This window comes from Lolium perenne, chromosome 2 (genome assembly GCF_019359855.2).
Source record: "Lolium perenne isolate Kyuss_39 chromosome 2, Kyuss_2.0, whole genome shotgun sequence".
In the NCBI taxonomy this organism is placed as follows: domain Eukaryota; kingdom Viridiplantae; phylum Streptophyta; class Magnoliopsida; order Poales; family Poaceae; genus Lolium; species Lolium perenne.
The window spans coordinates 18,771,894-18,777,096 of record NC_067245.2 but is presented as its reverse complement, the minus strand read 5'-3'; the positions used below and the strand labels follow the sequence as shown (position 1 = coordinate 18,777,096).

Here is a 5,203-nt window from a genome sequence, read left to right as displayed (position 1 = left end):
TATATTCGTACACCTTGTACGGATCATGGGTGGATCGGCTCTTTGAGCCGATTCACAGGACGACCTGAGAGCCGATCGAGGCTCGTATTTAATGTTTACGTGTATGCCATGCAGGAAACTAAGCGAGGCACATCCATCACCTTCCTGACCAGGTATAGGTCAGGTGGCACGCCCTTGCACCAGCATCGGACGTGCGTGCCGAGTCTTTGCGGGCCGTCGCTCGGAGGGACCAGGGCCAGCCGCAGTCCTGAGAGCCTCCCGGCTCTACTGTGTTGCCCGTCGCTGCTCGCCAGTGGGTTTCTGACCGCAACACCTGTTTATACTTGAGTTGTAGTTGCTGACCTTTGTTTTGTTGTATGGAAATTGTGCCATGCCTCCTCTGATGAACGCCAAAACTGCTACCATGTCCCGTGTAGGCATATTGCAATGTTTCATTGTTCTAATCATTTCCTTTTCACCATCTAACATGTATATGTGCGACCTGTAGAATCTGTTTTGAGGGCATAGTCCATGGTTGTGCAAGAGATTGAGGCTTGTTATTGTCCACATCCCATGTTTCTCGCTAGACACCATTTCAACCTTGCAGTTTGACTTGGCTATAACTGTGCTTTGTCTCTGTGCCACAATGTTGTCCGCCTCTGCCTGATTGTTTTTTCCATATTTGTTGCATTTCATTGTGAACCTTATGACCTCATTGTTTCTCTTTTTGCTTGTAGTACGATAAGATGATACACAGCTGACGGAGAAGCCAACTACGTAAGCATACAAGTTGAAGAACTTTTGTGCTTCCTCTCTTGTCTGGAACTCCATGCCAACCTCAGGTATCAACGGGCTTGCACTGTCATTTGTGGTATCTTCATTTCTGTCAACTCCTTGTGCAGCTAGCTCTTCATTTGATATGAAACTGTTAATGTCTTCTTCAGTTATATGTTCATTTTCTTCCGGATTATGTTGGTTGTCATTGCTTGCACTTGTGGATTCTTTGTCATGTGATCCATATGTGTCACGCCCCAACTAAGCGAAGGGACTAAGTGCGACAGCTCACCGTATCCTTACGAGATAAATACCTCATAAGCATACAAGGCATAAGTATCATGAACTTAAGAGCACAAGAAGAACCAGGTTCCACTTATTCCTTAGTAGTAGTAATAGTAGTACAATATAGCTTACAAGTATAGCACCAGGCTAGTTAGCAAGCTAGCCATTTCTACTAGAGCATGCATGGACAGATGCACGATGCATCCTTGTCATTTATTTGAACAATATTTATGTAGGATCAGAGTAAATCTCCTAATCCTAATACTTCTTCCCTATGTGCTAGACATAACTATGTTTCCGCTCCATCCCCGTCAAATTCATGTTGCTCACCCTCTGCGCATACCAGAGAAAAGAGACTGGCCGTGAGTATGTTAAACATACTCAGCAAGGAAAATGAAATATTAACAAAGATATAACAAGTAATAAATTCAGATTGATTTAGATGGTGGAAACAAGTCTCAACCTACAGGAGTATGAACACATATATGAAAACTAGTCCGTTAGCGCAAACCTAATTATAGTGACCTATGCAGGGACACGCTAACAACCGTCGTAACCTCCACCAATGGCTATATCCCTCTCCGAGAATCACGACATCGAGTCCCCTACTTGTGTGAGGCAAACCCATCTCACACTGATACCGGCATGACCGCGTATCGTTATTTCAGGTATCGACCGTCTCATGCTAGATATCCCATACATACCATGATTACGACGGCGATCGCTCTCACGTAAATTATGAACAACATTTATTCACCTCGAACATTCATCCATAGTCAGCGTCATATCACATGTATAAAGTCTAAGCATTTATACTGATAAAGCATCACAATTAAATATTGATACGATTTAATTTTAGAAGAAGCTGGTATGCACAGCCTTGCCTTCAAATGATTTCTCCTTGGTTACTTGGCTCCAACCTAAACAGGTTTGTATAATCAGTCATTATTTCATGCATAGTACTAGTAGCAGAAGAGTGGGGTATGAACATAGAACTTGAGTATGTGCGATGGCTCGAATCCATAGTCAATCCTATTTTCGATAGGACCGGTTGACAATTGAATCCAATTTTTCCCATTATTTGACTATCCATAATAGCGCGGAAAGAAAGCCCGGAGAAAGAGTGGCCTTGAGTTTCTCGCCCCTTTGCCTTAGGATTCGTTAATTCTCTTTCTCGATGGGACGGGGAAGGGATATAACTCAGCGGTAGAGTGTCACCTTGACGTGGTGGGAGTCATCAGTTCGAGCCTGATTATCCCTAAACCCGGTGTGAGTTTTTTCTATTTTGACTTACTCCCCCGCCACGAGCGAACGAGAATGGATAAGAGGCTTGTGGGATTGACGTGATAGGGTAGGGTTGGCTATACTGCTGGTGGCGAACTCCAGGCTAATAATCTGAAGCGCATGGATACAAGTTATCCTTGGAAGGAAAGACAATTCCGAATCTGCTTTGTCTATGAATAAGGAAGCTATAAGTAATGCAACTATGAATCTCATGGAGAGTTTGATCCTTGCTCAGGATGAACGCTGGCGCCATGCTTAGTACTATTACTAGTCTGGCAGCTATTCTTCACATCCATCGACCATGCAAGTCTATGCATGCAAGCAGATTATTATTTGTTTAGAGTATACAGTACACATGCGCAAGGTACTACTAGATAGCTGTATTGGTTATTATTGCAAGCAATCTAGTTGATCTACTCGTCTGCGTAGTACAAATTCAGTAGCAACTAGTTTTATTCATTGATTCGGCAGTAGCAAGTATTGTACTCGTTTAACAGCAAGAAGTAATACTAGTTGTAATTCTTTGTTATTGCAAAATAGCAAGTAAAATTAGTGCTATGCCATGGAACGAAATATAAGTAGCAGGGAGTATTCGTAGTAGATTTAGTAGTGAGGGCATGGATCTAGTGTACATATGAAGCACCAGTACCAAGAGCATCCCCACTCGTTGGCGCTCCCCACGCCCAAATCCGGCGATTGTTTCGTCCGGATTGGACGTAAATCTGGCGTGGGGAGCGCCGAAGTTCCAGCCGCCCCCCCCCCCCCCCCCCGGCAGGACACCCCCAACTTGGGGCATTTGACATATTTCAAACAAATTCGACATAAAATTTAACAAGTTCGGCAAACAAGATTCAGAAAATTGCTGAAACAATTTCGGCGAAAAGCAGTACAATGTTTAACAAGTGCTGAAACAAATGAAGCACACAATTTCACAAGTTTTGAAACAAATAAATAAAGCACAGACTAGTTGGCGTCGGCGTTGGCGTTGCCTCGGAGCGTTCATATGTGCTCCACCAGATCATCTTGCAGCTGTCGATGCATTGTAGGGTCTCGGATCTCCTGGCGCATAGCAATGAAAGCGGCCCATGATGTCGGCACCTGGTGATTGGGCTGTGCAAGAGGTCCCTCTCTCTCATATGGTGCTTGTTGCTCAGCCAGAGGAACCGGATGTTTTCGCTCATTTTCAATAATCATATTGTGTAGGCACACACAATAGTTCATCACCTCCCACATCTGATCTTTGGACCAAGTCATAGCGGGGAACCGGACGACAGCAAATCTCTGCTGGAGGACACCAAATGCACGCTCGACGTCTTTTCGGCAAGCTTCTTGTTTCTTCACAAACTCGCAAAGTTTGGGGGTGCTAGGTTTCGAGATAGTCTTCACAAATGTTGCCCACTTTGGATAGATACCGTCTGCAAGGTAGTATCCTTTGTTGTAGTGCCGACCATTGATCACATAGTTCACCGGGGGAGCATGACCATCAACAAGGTTGGAAAAGATCGGGAGCAGTTTAGGACGTTGATGTCATTGTTGGATCCAGGCATACCAAAGAAAGAGTGCCAAATCCAGAGATCACGGGTAGCCACTGCTTCAAGTATCACAGTGCAGCCGTTTTTGTGGCCCTTGTACATTCCCTGCCACGCAAACGGACAGTTCTTCCATTTCCAATGCATGCAGTCAATGCTTCCAAGCATCCCTGGAAAACCCCTGGCTTCATTTGTTGCAAGGATCCTCTGAGTGTCTTCGACAGTGGGTGTTCTCAAGTAATATTCCCCGAACACTGCTATGACGGCCCTGCAGAACCGGTAGAAACAATCAAGGGCGGTGGACTCCGCCATCCGAAGATAGTCATCTGCACCATCACCGGGAGCTCCATACGCCAGCATCCTTATAGCCACTGTGCACTTCTGCAGTGACGAAAATCCAACCAAACCAGTGCAATCTGAAGACGGCGGAATATAGGCAGGTGGAGAAGGAGGGACGGCGGAATCTGGGCAACAAGACGGCGGGGTGGTGCCGGCGGCGAGAGAGATACGAGGGGTGGGGGAGATTTTGAGCGAGGTGGCGGTGGGGTTCGTGTGTCGAGTCGCCGACAGATTGGGTCATTCCCCGCTTTTCACTCGTCCGGAGTCCCCGAGCGCTCCCCGGGGGACCGGGGATGGCGTGGGCTCGTCGGATGGATGAAGGGCCAAATCCGGACGAAAACGAGGAACCGGGGGCACGACTGGGCCGAATTACGCCGTCCGGATGAGAAAAACGTCGCTCGGGGGCCTCGTCGGGGAGACGAGTGGAGATGCTCTAATCAATCCATCTTCCTAAGAACAATACTCTCCATTTCAATCGATTGTATCAAGAACAACTAAAATCCCACTCGAATCCATGGAAAGGACATGCAGATCTGAGAGAGAGAGTAGCTACAGCAGCTAGAAAAGCAATCACTGCCAGATACTTGCATGCTCAAGAACAACAATGAAGAATAGGGTCAAGTTGCTGCCATACCTGCCCCCTGCCTGCTCACTTCCCAAATCGTACCAGCTCTTCCGAGAAAACTAGGGCGATTTCTACTGTGGTTTGTGGTGTGAGGCACTGTGCGGGGGACAAAGGCTATTTATAGCTGGGGAAAATAGGGGAGAGCTGGACACCTGTCCAGGTTAGCGACGAAGGAAAGCGGTGGATTTAATCGCTGGTCAAGTTACCAGGTTACTGCGAGGATTCTTATCTAGTGGCTCTGCCTTAGATATTTTTGAGTCAAGGGATTATCTACTGATCTAGATATTTTGAGGTTACTTGGCAGTTACTTTATCTTTTATTTTACTTTATTTTTAGATATTATGCGAAAATTCAAGCAACAAATAAAGAATCAAATATCTTGCTTCTG

General features: G+C 45.9%; 1 long non-coding RNA gene across 1 annotated transcript; it reads right to left on the bottom strand.

Moving 5' to 3' along the window:
• Nucleotides 1–1,111: 1,111 nt before the first annotated feature.
• LOC127329784 (uncharacterized) lies at nt 1,112–4,902 on the bottom strand. Its single transcript, XR_007869011.2, has 2 exons — nt 4,825–4,902; nt 1,112–1,371 (listed from the first exon to the last, which is right to left on the bottom strand). It is a non-coding gene; the product is annotated as an uncharacterized lncRNA (long non-coding RNA).
• Nucleotides 4,903–5,203: the final 301 nt, after the last annotated feature.